The sequence below is a fragment of the Tursiops truncatus genome, chromosome 5 (assembly GCF_011762595.2).
Source record: "Tursiops truncatus isolate mTurTru1 chromosome 5, mTurTru1.mat.Y, whole genome shotgun sequence".
Classification (NCBI taxonomy): Eukaryota; Metazoa; Chordata; class Mammalia; order Artiodactyla; family Delphinidae; genus Tursiops; species Tursiops truncatus.
Window position 1 is genome coordinate 119650149 of NC_047038.1, and position 18580 is coordinate 119668728.

Consider the following 18580-nt stretch of genomic DNA (forward strand, 5'->3'; position numbering starts at 1 on the left):
TACATTATATTAAAAGAAAAATCATCACCAAAAAAAAAATCATTCCAAGGAAATGAGTTCTCTAGGTTAATTCAGTCCTATAAAATCTGTTATAAAAGGCAAATGTATTATTTGCTAGAAGTAAGATGCTGATTCCCAAACACCCAGTTTTACCTTAGTGGGAGGGCTAGGACTGGAATAGTGGAATGGAAAATTTTAATAAAAAGTCAAATGGATCATCAAGGTGGGGCATTGTGGGCAGACTGGGATCAGCATAATGACTGGGAAGAGTGTGGTCAGAAGAGGAGATTGGTGTTTTTAGAAGTAGAGAGAAAAGTAAAAAGACATTAGAGATACTGAATTCAAATATCAACTTGTTTTTCATAAAATTTGTAGAGTAAGCTTTCTATTTATATAATATGTCTCTTAGTAGTGGATGATACATATTCTGAGCAGGAATACCCCATGTTCAAATTTATAGTTTGAAGTCCGTATTTTGCAAAAATGAGGCTCTTACAGCAGCAATAGATGACTTCCCTTAAAAGATGAAACAAAATATCACAGTCATTCAATGTTGACAGAATCAAAGAGAATTTAATTATAAATTAAAGTCAATTTTGAAATATTTTTCCTTAGATACATAACTAGAAAGATGATCCGAATCATAGATTTTAATTTCAACATTAATCAAAATCACAGATGCAATCCTGACATTAAAATGTTTGACTTTGATAAAAACTGTTATCATAGTTGACATGACAAACTGTCACAGTAATAAAATTTAAACACTAACAAGACGAGGAGCATTAAAGAAATTATAACAATGGATACAACTGAAGAAAACATTGCTCTTGAGAATTAAGAAAATACACACATATCTAGTCCATCTATAACAATAAATGGAATTAACTTATCTATAAAAATACTTTCAGGGCTTCCCTGGTGGCGCAGTGGTTGAGAATCCGCCTGCCGATGCAGGGGACACGGGTTCGTGCCCCGGTCCGGGAAGATCCCACATGCCGCAGAGCGGCTGGGCCCGTGAGCCACGGCCGCTGAGCCTGCGCGTCCGGAGCCTGTGCTCCGCAGCGAGGCAGGCCACAACAGTGAGAAAAGTTGTTCAATATCACTACTCATTAGGGAAATGCAAGTCAATACCACAGTAAGATACCATCTTACACCTGTCAGAATTGGTATCATCAAAGAGACAAGAGATAACAACCGCTGGTGAGGATATGGAGAAAGGCAAACATTTGTGCACTATTGGTTGGAAAGTAAATTGGTGCAGCCACTAAAGAAAACTCTATGGAGATTCCTCAAAAAATTAAAAACAGAACTATCATATGATCCAGCAGTTCTACTTCTGTGTATATATTTGAAGGAAATAAAATCACTATCCCAAAGAGATATCCACTCCCTTCTGGCTTGCAGAGTTTCTGCTGATAGGTCAGCTGTTAACCTCTCTTCAAATATTTTCTCAGTTCCTTTGTTTTTCTCTTTTTCTTCTGGGACCCCTATAGTTCGAACGTTGGTGCATTTAATGTTGTCCCAGAGGTCTCTGAGACTGTCCTCAATTCTTTTCATTCTTTTTTCTTTATTCTTCTCTGTGGTAGTTATTTCCACTATTTTATCTTCCAGGTCACTTATCCATTCTTCTGCCTCAGTTATTCTGCTATTAATTCCTTCTAGAGAATTTTTAATTTCAGTTATTGTATTATTCATCATTGTTTTTTTGCTCTTTAGTTCTTCTAGGTCCTTGTTAAACGTTTCTTGTATTTTCTCCATTCTATTTCCAAGATTTTGGATCATCTTTACTATCATTACTCTGAATTCTTTTCCATGTAGACTGCCTATTTCCTCTTCATTTGTCTGGCCTGGTGGGTTTTTACCTTGCTCCCTCATCTGCTGTATGTTTCTCTGTTGTCTCATTTTGCTTAACTTACTGTGTTTGAGATCTCCTTTTCACAGGCTGCTGGTTCGTACTTCCCATTGTTTTTAGTGTCTGCCTCCAGTTGGTAAGCTTGGTTCAGTGGGTTGTGTAGGCTTCCTGGTGGAGGGGACTGGTGCCTGCATTCTGGTGGATGAGGCTGGATCTTGTCTTTCTGGTGGGCAGGTCCCCGTCTTGTGGTGTGTTTTGGGGTGTCTGTGCGCTTATTATGATATTAGGCAGCCTCTCTGTTGATGGCTGGGGTTGTGTTCCTGTTTTACTAGTTGTTTGGCATAGGGTATCTGCCACTGTAGCTTGCTGGTGTTTGAGTGGAGCTGCGTCTTAGCGTTGAGTTGGAGATCTCTGGGAGAGCTTTCGCCGTTTGATATTACATGGAGCTGGAAGGTCTCTGGTGGACCAGTGTCCTGAACTCGGCTGTCCCACCTCAGAGACACAGGTCTGACACCCGGCCTAAATGACATAACCAAGAAGGTAAAGCTGATGAACAGATATCAGACTCAGTCCCCTAATACCAGAGAACATTTGTTTGCACGTGTCTATGGTACATTCAAAAAATTATAAGTATTTTTGGCCTCAAAAAATAAGACCTCAATAAATTCCAAAAGATTAGAAATATTACAGACAAAATTCTTTGAGCATCATGGAATAAAACAAGAAATCTTTACAAAATCAGAAAATAATAGGCTCTCCCTCCTTGACATGTAAAATGTCTATTTTAACAACTCTTGGTCCAAAGGGAAATACAAGGTAAAAACAAGAATGATAAGACACAGTGAAAGCCCTAATCAAAGTGAAGCTTAGAGCTGAAAATTTTTATCAGTAAAAATAAAAATTTGGGGATACAAACTAAGTCTCAAACTTCAAAATTTAGAAAATAGAAGTGAAAGAAAGAATGAAAACAGAAAAAATGAACTAATAAATATAAAAACAAATTTTAATGAATTAGTTAAGAAAGAATACATAAACAACCTAATTCATTAAAAATTTAAATAGTAAACTAGTATAATCACAAAATAATAATGCACAAATATAAAGAGTAAGAAATAAGTAGTAATCACATAAATTAATAAAGTAAACTATGAGTTTAAAAAACTGTATACAAATAACGTGTGAACTTAGATAAAAAGGATAATTCTCTAAGAAAACATCATTTGCAACTGGTTCAGAAGAGATAGAAACAATAAACACATTTCCATAAATACAGTTGTCAAAGAGGTAGTCTTCCAAAAGCATCACATCCAGACAGTTTCATTGCAGAATTCTAGCAACTTTTAATTCTAATATTATTGGAATTCAGTAATATTGAAGTAGTTAATTCCATTTATATTGAATTTTTTTCCAGGGCATAGAAAATGTAGAAAACTTTCTAATACTTTTTTAATGAAGTGAATGTAATATTGACAGTAAAGCTGGGAAAACATAAAACTACAGACAAATATTTCTTATGTATATCAATAAAAACAAGTCAAAATAAAATATCAAAAATAGAATTAAGGAGCTCACAAAAAAATGTAACACAACTGGAACAAGAGGAGTTCATTCTAGAGAAACAAGGATATTTCAATATTAAGAAGTCCATCAATGAAATGTATTAGTGTATTCTATGATTATCTCTGCAGATGCTGAGATGATATTTAATGGAGAAATTCCTGACAAAGTTAGGAAAACACAAGGATATTAGCTATACTAATTACTGTAACTAATATTACAGTACTGTTAACATTGTACTAGAGGTATAAGTCAATGCAGTTGGACAAGAAAAAGATATTAGAACTATAGAAGTTAGAAAGGAGGAGGAGATGAAATTATTACTATTTTAAGAAAAAATAAGTAACTGCAAATCCAAGATAATTAACCAAAAAATTCAGTAAGTTAAGGGATGTTAAAATTAATATTCACAAATTTATAGCTTTTGTACATATAAAAGCCACCAAATACAACATATAATGAATCCAAAAATTACATACATGACACTAGCAAAAAATGTCTGGTAATTAACCTGATAAGAAATACATAAAACCTGTATGAGAAAGTATTCAAAGCATTTCTAAAATACACAAGAATTGTACCAAGCAAACAAACTGATCATGTTCCCAGCTAAGATTCAACATTATAAAGATGTCAGTTCTTCCTAAGTTAATTCATATATTTAATGTGAGTACAAAGAAACACAATTTCCTAAAATAGACAAGATGATTCTAAATTTTATATAAAAAGTAAAAACAAGAAAAATAAAACACTCAAAAGAATTAAAATGCATGATTGCAGAATTAGAAAGTAAAACAAATATAGGAAGCTTACTCTTTAATACTCTGGGTAGTCTTACCTTCCACCCCAGATATCTTGTCTGTCTATACATCTTTTCAAATTGGGTCCTTCCGAGGAAGGTGAATTTGCTGCTAAGAAAAGTAAGACTTTCACTAATCATTAGAGAAATGCAAATCAAAACTACAATGAGGTTCCACTTCACACCAGTCAGAATGGCCAACATCAAAAAATCTACAAACAATAAATGCTGGAGAGGGTGTGGAGAAAAGGGAACACTCTTGCACTGTTGGTGGGAACATAAATTGATACAGCCACTATGGAGAACAGTATGGAGGTTCCTTAAAAAACTGAAAATAGAATTACCATATGACCCAGAAATCCCACTACTGGGCATATACCCTGAGAAAACCATAATTCAAAAAGAGTCATGTACCAAAATGTTCATTGCAGCATTATTTACAATAGCCAGGACATGGAAGCAACCTAAACACCCATCAACAGATGAATTGATAAAGAAGATGTGGTACATATATACAATGGAATATTACTCAGCCATAAAAAGGAACAAAATTGGGTCATTTGTAGTGAGGTGGATGGACCTAGAGTCTGTCATACAGAGTGAAGTAAGTCAGAAAGAGAAAAACAAATACCGTATGCTAACATATATATATAGAATCAAAAAAAAAAATGGTTCTGATGAACCTAAGGGCAGGACAGGAATAGAGACTCAAACGTAGAGAATGGACTTGAGGACACGAGGAGTGGGAAGGGTAAGCTGGGACGCAGTGAGAGAGTGGCATGGACATATATACACTAGCAAATGTAAAATAGATAGCTAGTGGGAAGCAGCCACATAGCACAGGGATATCAGCTCGGTGCTTTTTCACCACCTAGAGGGGTGGGATAGGGAGGGTGGGAGGGAGAGGCAAGAGGGAGGGGATATGAGGATATATGTATTAGTTGTTTCACTTTGTTATAAAGCAGAAACTAACACACCATAGTAAAGCAATTATACCCCAATAAAGGTGTTTAAGAAAACAAAATAAAATTCAAAAAAAAAAGATTTTGATCAGTTTGTTATTTAACTTGGGGTTGTTATTTAACTTTTATCCCAATTAGCCAGCACCCTGTGCTTCCCTGACCACTACCCTCTCCAGTCCTCAGATTCATTCATTGTTTCCCATCAGTTCCTCTGCCTTCTTTACCCACTCACATTAACCGTAAACTCATAAAGTTTCAGAAAATGACTTTTTCCTACCTTCCTGTGAACTTGCATCTCTTTTCAGACATATTTTCAGGTGGTATATGTACTTGTGCAGCCAAGAAGGTGCACCTGTTTGGATCTCTCTTTAAGAAAGAACTTGCCCTTCAGCTGCAAGGAGTGAAGTAAGCTGATAGCCTCTTGCCATCCCTTTCTTCAGACTCCACCTAAGCCTTCTAGCCAAGACCTCATCTTCCCAGGAAGTCCCCAACATTATTGACTGGGAGACTAGGGTCCAACTGTTTCTGTGCAACCTGGGACTTTCCTAATGGATGTTGTTTGCTTCAGAGCTGCCTGTTGGGTTGGCCAAGGATTAGTTAGATCTGCATTGCATTCTGAGGCCCTTTTTGACCAACCTGCTTCCTTCTTTCCTCTCCTTTCTCAAGATTTAGTCCCCAATAAACCTCTTGTACTCCTAACCTTATCTCAGTCAACTTCCTGAAGGACCCAGTTAACCACGCATTGATCTGCTTCAGCCAACCCAGGGGACCCTGGAAATCTTGTTAAGTAACCTCAGAGACACTTGTATCCAGAGAGGATTAAGCCCCTCAGTCTTCCCAAAGTTGACTGAGTTAGAAGTATGGTAAAACACGATTGCAATTTAACAAGCTTGACTTGGCATGGTGAGAGCTAGAGACTGATTTAGTAACAGCCAAAAATGAAGTTTCAGCTGAAAACAAAGAAAAGCCTAAAAGCATGATAATCTGGAATCCCTTAGTGTAGGGCCAAATCCTAAAATGCCTATGGACAGGTTTATGCCTAAGGGCTGATTTAAGGGATGAGACCACGAAACAACAGTATGTGTTCATACTGATGACCCTTAATCATCAACAAGAGTCCAATTAATTGATTTTCTCTTTATGGATCCAAAAAAGCATAAAGTATATTTTAGGAAGTTTTTTCCTTCTAAAATATTTAAAATGTTAAAAGCCAGGTGACTGTAGGACTACATTTCACTAATGGAATATGAATTAATATAAACTCATCCACCAAGAATCCGTGATAAGTAAGATACTGATGTACCACATCTTCTTTTCAATCACATCTCAAAATGCATATCATCAAGGTTACCATGGAATAATCTGTCTGAAAATCTAACACTGTTAAGACTGACAAGAATCCCTTGGTGACCTACGTGAAATAAAATCTGTTATCCAAAATTACTTTTGGCATTTGTTTTTATGGCAATAAGAAGAAGTGTTTTCTGGGGTAAATAAAAAATTGTGGGTGAAAATAACTGGGTATGCCTCTCTGACATTTTAGCAAGTCATGGGGCCTAGGGAAGCAAACTGAAGCATTAAGTACTGAGTTCTTATTACAGCTCTATTTAGTTAGCCATTAAGTCTGTTTGTAATATTCTTCTCTGATGGTGGTTCCAGAGTGAAAGGAATGGGTTTCTTAAGCGTCGAGGGTATAGTTTTGTGAATACTCAATAAACAATATAGTTTTTACGTTTTAAAATACTTTGATGGAAATTGCATATATAAAATCTACAGTTTAACAAAAGCTCTAAACTAGGCACTCATAGAGAAGATATTTGTGTGTGTGTGTGTGTGTGTGTGTGCAATGATCTAGTTTAAGGGTATACTTTTGCTGCATATATGCCAGTGTGACACTGAAGCAGCCAACAGAGGTTTAAAAGTTTTAATTCACCTCATATCAGCAAACAATTTCTTTTATCAAATTCAGTGGCAGAAACTTGAGATACAGAAATGATTAAAACACCATATCTGTTCTTCAAGCAATCTATAACTTAATTAATAAAGAAGATATGTATGTAACTAAATTAATAAAATGTGGTAGAAAATACGGAAAAATAGAAATATAGTTAAGATGCAGAAGAGAGAGTTTCTTTATTGAGGTGGTGGGGAGAAGGGGATAATGGGAAAGCTGCTGGGAAGATTTAATAGGGGTGTCGAGAGTGGGTCATATGGAGTGAATAGGAATTTGCCAAGTGAACAAAGGTAGAACACATTCCAGGCTGGGTGCCCTGAACATGTGAAAAAACATGGCACATTTGGAGAACTGCAAATTCCAATTTGTCTGGACAACAACTTGGAAAGGAGACAGACGTGAGAAAATCAGGAGCAATGGGCAGGGAGGAATTTATATGACATACTGAGAGGCAAAGGTGGGAAACTGAATTTTTAAAACATTATTATTCTGATTCTAAAGAAACCTGCTCATCTTCTTTTTCCCATTAGAAAGTATGACTAATATTCTACACTCTTATTTTTTTTTAAATCTCTGCTAACTTGATAGATAAAATTGTTTTAATTTGTATTCTTCCAATTAGAAATCTTTTTGAACTTTTTTTTAAAAAAGGAAAGGTTGTTAGTTATATGCATTTTCACTTTTGAGAACTATCTCATTTCTGTGTTGGTGTTTAGTGATTTTTCGTATTATTTCTAGGGGTACTTTACATATTAACAATTTAACACTGAATGTCTGAAAACATGTTCCTCATTTTTTTAATTTGACCTTTATTTTTATGTAGAACATTTTAAAGATTTGTGTAGTTAAATCTATTGTTCTTTCATGATTTAGAAAGCCTCACTCGCCCCAGAACTTAATATTCATGTCACATTTCTTTTCTTATTAATTATGGGGCTTTAAGCAAAGAAGTATCATAATTTAAGGTTTTAAACTTTAGGAAGAGAACATGGCAGGAATATGAGCGACATTTTTGATATGTACCTGCTCTTGTCCTCCCCACAACTTTCCTCATTTTTTCCCCCTTCATTCCTAACAACCAAGTCATTAACACACTAATTCAAGCTCCATCCAAGTTTAATGTTACCTCACAACATCTCGTCCCCTTGGCTTGACCAATTTTGCAACCGTCAGCCGTTTCCCTCATTGTGGCTGGCTTTTCCTAATCCTCATACAAGTCTCAAGTGATTAGGAACCTATGTGACTTTAGTTCATTCCTTCATACATATGCACGTATGAAGTATTACTTGTTTTGAACAGGTAGCAAGATTCAGTTGCCTCCTGACATAAGTTACATACGTAACAAAGCCTCAGAGGGAACACCTACCAGATACCACCATCTGTTATTTTTAAGGCAGTTGGGTTTATTGCCTACATTCCTGAAGACACATTCAGCCAGACAGGAAACAAGTGTTCATGGAGTACCCACAGGGTGCAATGTACTAGGTGCTTGTCAGTTGCTTTTTTACCACAGCAAAGTCTCTGGAAATGGAGCAGTTCTTTAGAATTGACAAGGATTGATAGGAACAACAACAGTTAAAAATACACATCAGCAGTATGGCACTGTTAAAACTAGCAAGCCTAAAAACCAAATGTATAGTTGGAATATAGCTTTCGAAACTCCAGGGCACAGCATCTTGTTCTTCTAAGCATTGCTTCAGTTTATGCCTGAACCATCTATGTTAAAGTTTATGATTTAAACCTAGAGGAAAAGAATTGAAAAGGTCTCAAGAAAAAGAACAAAATTATTTGATCTCACCTCTCTTTTTAACCAAGTCTCCCATTTCTCAGTTTACTCTTTTTTTCTCAAGAAGTTATCTTGCTTTTGTCAACCAGCAAGTCCTCTTCTACAGTTTTCCTCTATCAACCTGACTCCAGTTGCTCCATTCTTCCCCTGAACAAGCTCCAGGAGGACCCTCCTCTCTCTTCCCTCCTTGGGGTTAACCATGTTTCCTCTGGTCTCCAGCAGTAGTAAATAATTTGCTTAAAATTGTGAATCTCCTTATCTTCACACCATTCTTTATAGACTGTTCTACAAATGCTTTCTACAAATTCTACAGATATGTTTTTCATCAGGCAATTCTATTCCTTAAGAATTTAAAATAATCCTCCACAGCCTTTCAAATCAGGTATTGTGGTGTTAGTGAAAAACTGTTGAGATTTTGGAAAAGTCTTGTAGATTCCAAGTCATTATTCTTCACATGGCTGCTAGATTAGCGTGGCACAAGTACTTCAGCTAGTGTTACTTTAAGCACAAGCATTCGTGAAAAAAACATGAATATTGCACTCATTGCTATTTCATGTTAATGCACAGATTTATTTTGACAAATAAATATATATGTGACCAACAGTGTATCTGTATGAGATATTTCTTAATGTTGTATTGTAGTTATTTAAACTTAGACGGGGGTGAAAAAACAAAGTAGTTGTCAATCTGTGTTCCCTTGTTCCAAGAATGAATATATTTTAGTTCTGAAATACACAATGGATCAGAAGTAACAATCTACTGGTCAGTAAGAACTGACCAGAGATATGTTTGATTTCCTACTACAATTGTAATAACACAGTCCACCATTTTCGAGTGCAAGTAGAGGCATAGATCAAATACTTGTATAATTAAATACTTGAAATTCACACACTGTGATCGCAGGAAGTCCAGCATCTTCTTGAAGCTTCTTCCTTCTGCTACTGAGTCCAAGCTCATACTGCTTGATGCATGACGGGCCAGTAGATTGAGAGACAGTGTTGGGGCAAGGAATAGTTACTTTATGCGGAGAGCCAGCAGGCTGAGATGGTGGACGTGTCCCAAAGAATTTTCTTACCCGAGTTAGAATTTACGCTTCTTTCATACTATAAGGGGAGGGGGTGTGGCTGGTTGTTTCAAACTTCTTGGTGCTGGAATCCTTTGTTCTTGCAGCTGTCCCTGTAGGTCTGGTCACAATGTTCCTATACACCTCCAACAAGACAATTGTTATTTTCTGTTCTGTAGTTTTTTACCTCTGTATGAATGGAAACGTGTTATACCTTTAAAGGTGGAGTCTGCGAGGCAGAGCCTTGAGAATGGACTATCACGTATATTTCAGGCTATAGGCAACATTCTTTTACAAAGGTGCAGAGCCAGCGTGACTAAACACAAAAAACAGAGCACAAAGGTAGGGCTGAAGGAATAGATCCAATATGGAGGCAGATTTGTTTTTCTCTGCTACAATTCCACCCCAATTGTCTGAGCCTCAGCAACTTACAGTCGAAAAGTTAATCTTCTTTCAATAGTCAAGAGGTCGTTGTTCTCAAAGATGTCACAGACCAGTGAGGAAGACATTCAAATATGGACAATTTACGATATTAAATTCTTAAAAGATTAATTGTAAAATTAGTTAAAAGAACATAACTTTGGAAGGTTCAAGCAAGCTTTACAGAGTAAAGCTCTAAAAGACGAATTCTTTTTTTTTTTTAACATCTTTATTGGAGTATAATTGCTTTACAGTGGTGTGTTAGTTTCTGCTGTATAACGAAGTGAATCAGCTATACGTATACATATATCCCCATATCCCCTCCCTCTTGCGTCTCCCTTCCTCCCACCCTCCCTATCCCACCCCTCTAGGTGGTCACAAAACACCAAGCTGATCTCCCTGTGCTATGCGGCTGCTCCCCACTAGCTATCTATTTTACATTTGGTAGTGTTTATAAGTCCATGCCACTGTCTCACTTTGTCCCAGCTTACCATTCCCCTCCCCGTGTCCTCAAGTCCATTCTCTACATCTGCATCTTTATTTCTGCCCTGTAAAAGGTGAATTCTTTTGATTAAAATTCCTCAATAAATTGTGAGTTAGTCATTACTAGGAGCTAGTCATTTCTGAACACAGATTAGATGTTAGATTTAAGAGTAGAAACTTCTGGGCTGGAGGATAAAAGGTGTTACATTCTACCCACAGGAAGCCAAGACAGGACTGGGGACAGAAAAAATATATATAAACAAATACTTTTATCCAACACAGGAGCTCTTTAATATAACTCCAACAGGAAAAAAAAAATAGAATATAAAATAACACAAGTGCTTGTACTATAGCATAGGAATAAGAGGAGAGATTCAATTTTTTAAGCATTTCTCAGTAGAATGGCTAGATCTCGGAACAAGCCAAATGTTGGCTATGTATAAAATAAGAGAAGTCAAGAATGAATATGAAAAGAAAAGGAAAATAAAAGAAATTGAAATCCCATTTATAGCCTAAATTTTGAGACTTCAGTTGCCCTTTATTTGGGTCACATATTTTACTTTACTAAAACTAAAAATATGTGACCCAGACTTTGGCCTCATCCAGATTAGGCCTTTGAAGCTAGAACACTGTCTTCAGCAGCTCTGAAATTGCTCCCTTTCTTTCCATTCCTATTTTCAAATCTCTGATTTTTATCTTTACTATCTCATGGCTGGATGTTGCAATAGCATCCTTAGGTATTGCCCCACCTCCAATATCCCTCTCTCTCTGTTGCATCTTGCACGCTGTTACTATCATGTCTTGACAGAACTAAAAAGGAAAAGAAGTAATATCCTGTTATTTACTTGATACCTTTTTAACTCCTAACTCTGGCCTTTATTCAAAGTCTAAGATCTAACCCCAAGCTTATTTCTGCTTCAATCCTATTAATAAATTTACATGAATTATCTTCTCCAGGCAAGACATCCATTTCACAGCTCCAGAGTCTGCCTTAGGATTTCAACTTCACTTGTGCTCAGTCTGTTTCCTTTGCCAAGGGATCCTTTTTCCCAGAGCAAGCATCCACTAAATCAAACTTAATAAATCTGCAGAGGTCTAATCTCATCCCTTCCAAACGTTTTCTGCAACAGCCCTGCTGGATATGAAGTCTTTCCAGACTCAACTTGTATAGTAATCATCAATCAGGTTATTGAAATGGCATCATTTGTGGGCTAGTCGTATTAATATCATTTGTTTTTATTTGAAACACATTTTATTTCTCTAACTAGATGGAATGCTCTTTGAGTTCACAGTCTGTGAATGTTCATGTAAATGTGGATTTAAATGTTGGCTCTATCATCTATGAATTTTGTGACTTCTCCAACCTTTTTAACCTCTGTATTTCCATAAATTTCAATTTCCTCTTCTCTAAAAGGAAAGTAATTATATTGTCTGTTAGTTCATTCTTATCCCTGACTCATTCACTCAGTATTTAGTAAATATGTTCCTGCTACATATTGTGCTATTTGTTGCAAAAAAAGGAGAGAACAACATAGAAACCGTCCCTGCCCTCATGGAGCTCTCAGAAAGGCATAAATAAAATAAAACCTCAAGAGCGCTCAAAACATTTCAGTACCCTTCCCTCCCTAAGAGTAACAGTAATAAAAGCTAATATTGATTGATTTCTTATTATGTGCCAGGCATGTTACAAGGCTCTTGTAAGTGTTTTACCCGTATCAACCACCTTGCCAGGAAGGTACTGTTATCAATTCCATTTTTCAGATTAGGAAACAGAGGTTTAAAGATGCTGAATGTTAGGAATTCCCTGGCAGTCCAGTGTTTAGGACTCAGCTCTCTCACTGTCAAGGGTCCGGGTTCGATCCCTGGTTTGGGAACTAAGATCCCACAAGCTGTGTGGCGTGGCCCAAACAAACAAACAAGTAAAGAGGCTGAATGCTTTATCCAAGTCACATGAATTGCTCATAGATGACGGTGCCAGGAGTAATCCCAGAAATCTGGACTCCTTAGGTCGTGAACTTAACTGTTTTATAACTCACAGAAAAATCTCACACAGTGTCCTGCTCACACAGGATGCTCAGTCAGTGTTTGCGGTTGGTTTCTGTCATAAATTAGTACACTGCTATCCAGTAAAAATGTAAATGCAAGCCACAAATGTGAGCCCGTGTATAATTGAAAATCTTCTAGTAGTCATGTTAAAAAAGCAAAAAGAATTAAGTAAATTAATATCAATAATATGTTTTACTTAATACAGCTAACATATTACCATTTTGACATGTAATTCGTATACGAATTATTAATATGATTTATTTCCTCCTTTCTTTTTCCTCCCTCTTTTCCTTCCTTCTTTCTGTCTCCCTTTTTTATTTTAAAAACTAGGTCTTCAAAATCCTGTATGTATTCTAGAGTTACAGTGCATCTCAATTCAGACTAGCCACGCCCCAAGTACTTGATAGCCGCATGTGACTGGTGGCTACGGTAGTGGACAGAGTGGGATTAATATTATTTGCTGACCAGTAAGTTTACATGTCAAAGAAGCATAATCCTTGTTAGACTAGAGCCATAAAACCCGATCTTGGAGCACAGCTATGATAAAAGAAATATAGTCATGAAAATCAAAGTAAATTTTTAAAATTTCAAACTTTTTACTAGTATTTCATGAAAGTCACTCAGGGTATCTAAACACGGGTTACAGCACACTTGTTAAAATTTATCATCTAGCTACTTGCATTGTATTCTGCAGCTCCTCCGACACCTCCTCCCTTCACACTCTTAACTTCTCAAATACTTTCCTATCTACTTCCATCCCATATGGCTTTTCTCTCCTGATTTTCCTAGCCTTCCCTCACCATTTTATCCTATAAATCAACTAAGAAACTTTGACTAATTCTTCTACTTTTCCTACTTACTACCTCTGTGACTCCCTCTCTTTACTGTAGCATCACAAAAGCCCAAAGAACCCTTCAAATAGAGAACTCTCCTTGGAAAGCAAGGAAATGTGGAGAACAGAAATAGGACAAAGGGATTTTTTTCCTTTGCATGCTTGCTTTGCGGAGTGGAAGATTATTCTCATAGCAGCAATAGCTCCTATTTAGTGGGGGCTTTCCTTTTTCTCCACTGAAAAGCAGATGGAGTTAGAATCAAGTTGAGAGTCACAGTTTCCCTTAGGAAAAGAACAGGCATGTTCTTCATTCCTGTTAAATTTAAGAAGTAAAGAACAACGCAGTGCATTGGAGTTAGAGGAGCTTCAGCTTGGAAAATGGGCAAATGTGACTTTGTTATTTCACCTAGGATAGAAAGTACCCCTGTGTTTTCCCCATTATCTAATCTGCAGTGAGGAAGGAGACCAGAGCCTTGCAATTCGTGAATCAGATTACAGTTCTTTGCTCTTTTTTTTCATTACTAAGAAATAGTCATTGAGTATCTTCTTTTTTTTTGTTCATGGTCTTTAGGGAAAAAAACACCCTTATTGAACTAAGGCTTCAAGCTTAAATTCTGAAGACAGATAATAGTGATTTGGAAGAACGTTTGTATGTTTTATATAATTGTTCATTGAATATTAGTTACCCATTTGCATGGTATGGCCCCTAAGGGAGAAGGGCTTCTCTTTTCCTCTTCCACTTTTCCTTTCTTCCTTCCTGTATCCCTGGCAAAAAATTACCTATCTTAAAAAGAAAGGAAGACAAAAAAAAAAAAAAAAATACTTATCTCCAATCCCAGTCTAGGAAAGTTCTAGGTAAGCTTTTCTGATCCCAAACCCCAAGCCAGAATCAAGACCTCCCCCTTTTGTGCTCTGACTGTATTGCAATGGCAACCATTAACAGCATTACAGGCCGTGTGTTTCCATGGTTTCTTGTATCTTGTTCATGTCTCTATCTCTGGCATTCCCTGCAATACCTGACACATGTGGCTGGTGACTACTCTAGTGGACAGAGTGTAGTACGCCCTTGATGAAAGCTTTGTGAACGAACAAATGGCTCTTTCCTTTAAGCCCCTGGCCCCTCAATCCCAAACTATCAAAGTTTGTCAAGCCTTTGGCAGTCAGTGCTCCTTAATAAAAATAGTGCCTATTTTCCATTCCTCCTGGTGCTTCCTGGTATCTAGGAGTAGGGTGTGGTCCAGATATAGATGGGCAGTGATTTAGACTGTAATTATTAAAAATATTAAGAAGTTTGACAGTCTGGCTTCTAGAATGTTTTCACCGAATAGAGAAAATCATAACTTTTGGAAAGGGAAAAAAAAAATCCCATTTTCATTTTACATCAAAGAAGGTAATTAATGAACGAGAAGAGGAGTGGTATTCTCCATTTTAAGCAGAATACATCCTCTAGAGCTGGTGATGGGCATCTTGATAACAGAATAATTAATTTGGTATATATTTTTTCTTGTTTTCTCTTCACAGGAGATTTAATATCTGAGAGAAGGAAAATCTATAGATGTAGATGGATATGACAGAGTTGAACAAAGAATAAGAAAAAAATTATTTTTATCACAATTAGTAAAAGAAAGACTATTAGAGAAGCTTTCCTGTATACATTTACATGAATTCTCCTTAGAAGAGTGTGGAAGCATTATTCTAATAACATAAGATGGAAAACAAATAAGCATATTGCAATGAGCTGTCCCCAGAAGCTGGAGTAGGTAACCTAATAGCAACTATCAATTACTTTCTCATGTATTTTCCTAGAAAAATAAATCAACTTTGGTCTTGGAAGACAGTCAAGATTGATAATAACGTCAAAGTTGATTTCAACTTTTCTACCTCATAAATATTTCCAGAGGGAGGCATAGGCACAGATATGCCTTGCTGAAAATCTCCCAGGGAGATTTTCCAGTGACCCAGTGAATCATATGGTAAGGCCCCTCATTTGCAAGTATAACAGTCATTTCCTCCGCTTCTGGTTTAACGACGTGCATTTCCTGATAAGGTTCCCGTATCAAGTAATCTTCCCCATCTCTAATTTTTGTGACTCCCCAGAATGAATTGCCAACATTCTGTCCTTGATCTATCAGGGAAGAACAAATTGACAACATTCCTGGTAGGTTTACATACTGCATATTTTCTCAGAACAAGCACTCCATTTGTGTAAGATGGCTAAGCCCATCAACAAAAAGAGGTTCTACTTCATAGCAGATTTTGTAGCAGAACTTTCTCCTTATTAAATTTATTTTGTCTCCTCAGTTCCTGAAAATATAGATGTAGGCATCAAGTAGTGGGAAGATGTGATTGATACATAATGAGACAGTGCCTTATCAGAAATAGCAGGTTACCATGGTGCAACATAGTGAGAAAGACCAAGCACGCAGAGGCTATCTCATCTGATACCCTGGTTGCAACAAAGACTGGTTTCTGCAGATGTGGTTAAGCTTGGACAGAATGGATAAGGCACTTAAGATAAATTACACCTGGGTGTTAGGGAGCCATAAAGTATGCGATTGTTACCCAGATGGCAGCTAACATAATCACCTTTCCCCCTAATATCCAAGTAAGTGTTCTGAACCTCCATTTTATAGATTGTAGAAACTATGCTCCAAAGATTTCTTTGAATTGTTTTCATGGTTATATCTGGCTCTGAGCCCTTGTGTCCAGCGAAGTATTGCAGTTCTAGGGACAGTTTTTTTATGCTATTCCAGTTGTCCTTCTATCAGACTCTGTAAAACAAAAGTAAAGTAAAACAAGTTGAAGTAAAACAAAACCCTGTTTCTTAGTTTCCATAAGATGTAAGCTACACAGTGATCTTCGAGAGCACCTATCTTTAATGCATATTGCTTGTTTGTTTTTACGCAAGTTCCATACAGACAGAAGCAATCTATCCTACTTGCCGTATCTCCAGCACCCCACACAGTACCTAAAACAGAGAAGCCAAGAATACATATGTGTTCAGCTCTGTATTTCCAGCTTGTAGTTTTGTTGTGGATACATGGTAGACAATAAACGTTCGATGAAATTAGTGGGAAGGATACAGGAAAGGAAGATGAGTAAAACCACACATGTAAATAAATCAGCTGAGAAGAAAAACCTTGTTTTGTTGTTTAAAGGGATTTTTGTTTTGTATCAAATTGAGCAGAAGAAAAACATATAGGTCCTTTGTAAGAGCAAATTTGCTCATCCTCCAATGAAAACTGAAAGCCTTGAGTGCAGGAATGGGCAGACTCCGTTAAGAACACTTTCTATAAAATACAAGTGTTTCTCACAATCACCTTGGGCCGATTGGCCACATGCAGATCCTGGGCCTCAGTCCTCCAGGACTCTGATTTGTGGAGTTGGGGCCCAGGAATCTGAATGCAGCTGGTCCTCAAACACTGTATGAGATATAAGACAGCTGGGAGTGGCCCTGCACAGGCTGGGATTTGACTCGTGGCTTCAGCCACTCTACAAAGTACAGGGCTTTGCCTCTTTGTTACTTGAATTTTGTTATTCTAACTTAGTTATTCACTGTTTATTTACAGAATAAAATGTTTCAGTTCCCTTTACTTCCAAAGTTAGGAGAAGGTTTTTACAAAAGAAGAGCCTGGATCAAGATGCCCTGAAATCATTTTTTGAGGATGAAATTCTCCCTAATCATGAATGGTTAACCTATCTGGCATCCCAGAAAGACATAATGTCTTTTATTATTATTATTTTCTATACACTGTAGACCCTTGGCTACTGGGTACTGCTGGAACCCTGAACCCTGAATTGCTTGTGGGGGAGTTGAACGATTTTTATCTTAACCTTACATTACTGTAGCATTTTGCATAATATGCATAATTTTTAATGAAAGCTTTTCATAAAACTGAACACTCTACAGGTATTCCACCTACATGGCCGTCTAATTTCACACCCCTGATGGATTTCCCTACAATGTTGCTAGGAGACCAAGACACTTCTTAACAAAGGTTACAGAATGTTATTAACCATGTGGATATCTGCTCCCCCAAATCCATTTGCTTGTTGCAAATGTGGCTTCCTTAAAGTGTGGTGTTTAGGACAATCCAAGTAACCATGGGGAAATTGTGCAGCTCCCTAAGGTAGGGGTGCAGTACTCTTCTGAGCAATATCACCACCTAGCTCTTCTCCCAGTTTTATGACCACATAAAGGTGGAGAGGGCTGTGCGCTTTTATTTCTTCATGGGACAGAGACTTATATTTTGCTGCTGTTCCATTCTAGAACTACAGATAAAAGAAAAAGAATCAGAGCACAAGAGTCAGGGATTGTTGCGAAAAAGATTTCTCTCAACATTTTTTGAAAGTCACCCCTGTTTTTTATTTTTCATTTTAGTATCCCTTTGAAGTACATTATGTTAGCCAGGGTAGACCAAGATTCGCTATTGACATCATAATTTAATCCTAAAATGGCAATCTAATTAGCATAAATCTTATTAGCAGTTTATAAGTTTTAAAAGTAATATACGTTTTGGTGATAGATCTTCTGTATCATCAAACGAAACTGGGGGTATAGTCAATGAGTAGCAGTGCAGAAATCCTTTTGTGGTCAGGCACAGATAGAAGCTGTCTTCATGACCATAAACCTGAAACAGCTGAGGTTCTGAAAAACCCAGGATTGCACGGTCCATGCTTCAGAAGTATTTGATCCAAAAAAGGTGGGTTCCTCCTGAAATCCTTCTTTCTGGACCCTAACTCTCCACTGTTTGTTTCCCCCAGTCTCTCTTTCTTCTAGACACTAACCTTCTGAGCATGTTCTCTTTCTATTTCAGCAGTCC

General features: G+C 37.0%; 1 long non-coding RNA gene across 4 annotated transcripts in view; it reads right to left on the bottom strand.

Moving 5' to 3' along the window:
• Window positions 1-436: 436 nt before the first annotated feature.
• The window catches only part of LOC109548545 (uncharacterized), a 50012-nt gene continuing 31868 nt past the window's right edge, over window positions 437-18580 (bottom strand). For 3 of the 4 annotated variants that reach the window (XR_012332169.1, XR_004526761.2, XR_012332170.1), the window contains one exon: window positions 10871-16528. This is a non-coding gene — a long non-coding RNA (uncharacterized lncRNA). Of the gene's footprint in view, window positions 2375-4250; window positions 16529-18580 lie in introns of those variants that run through there. The other variant, XR_012332168.1, reaches the window with a different exon arrangement.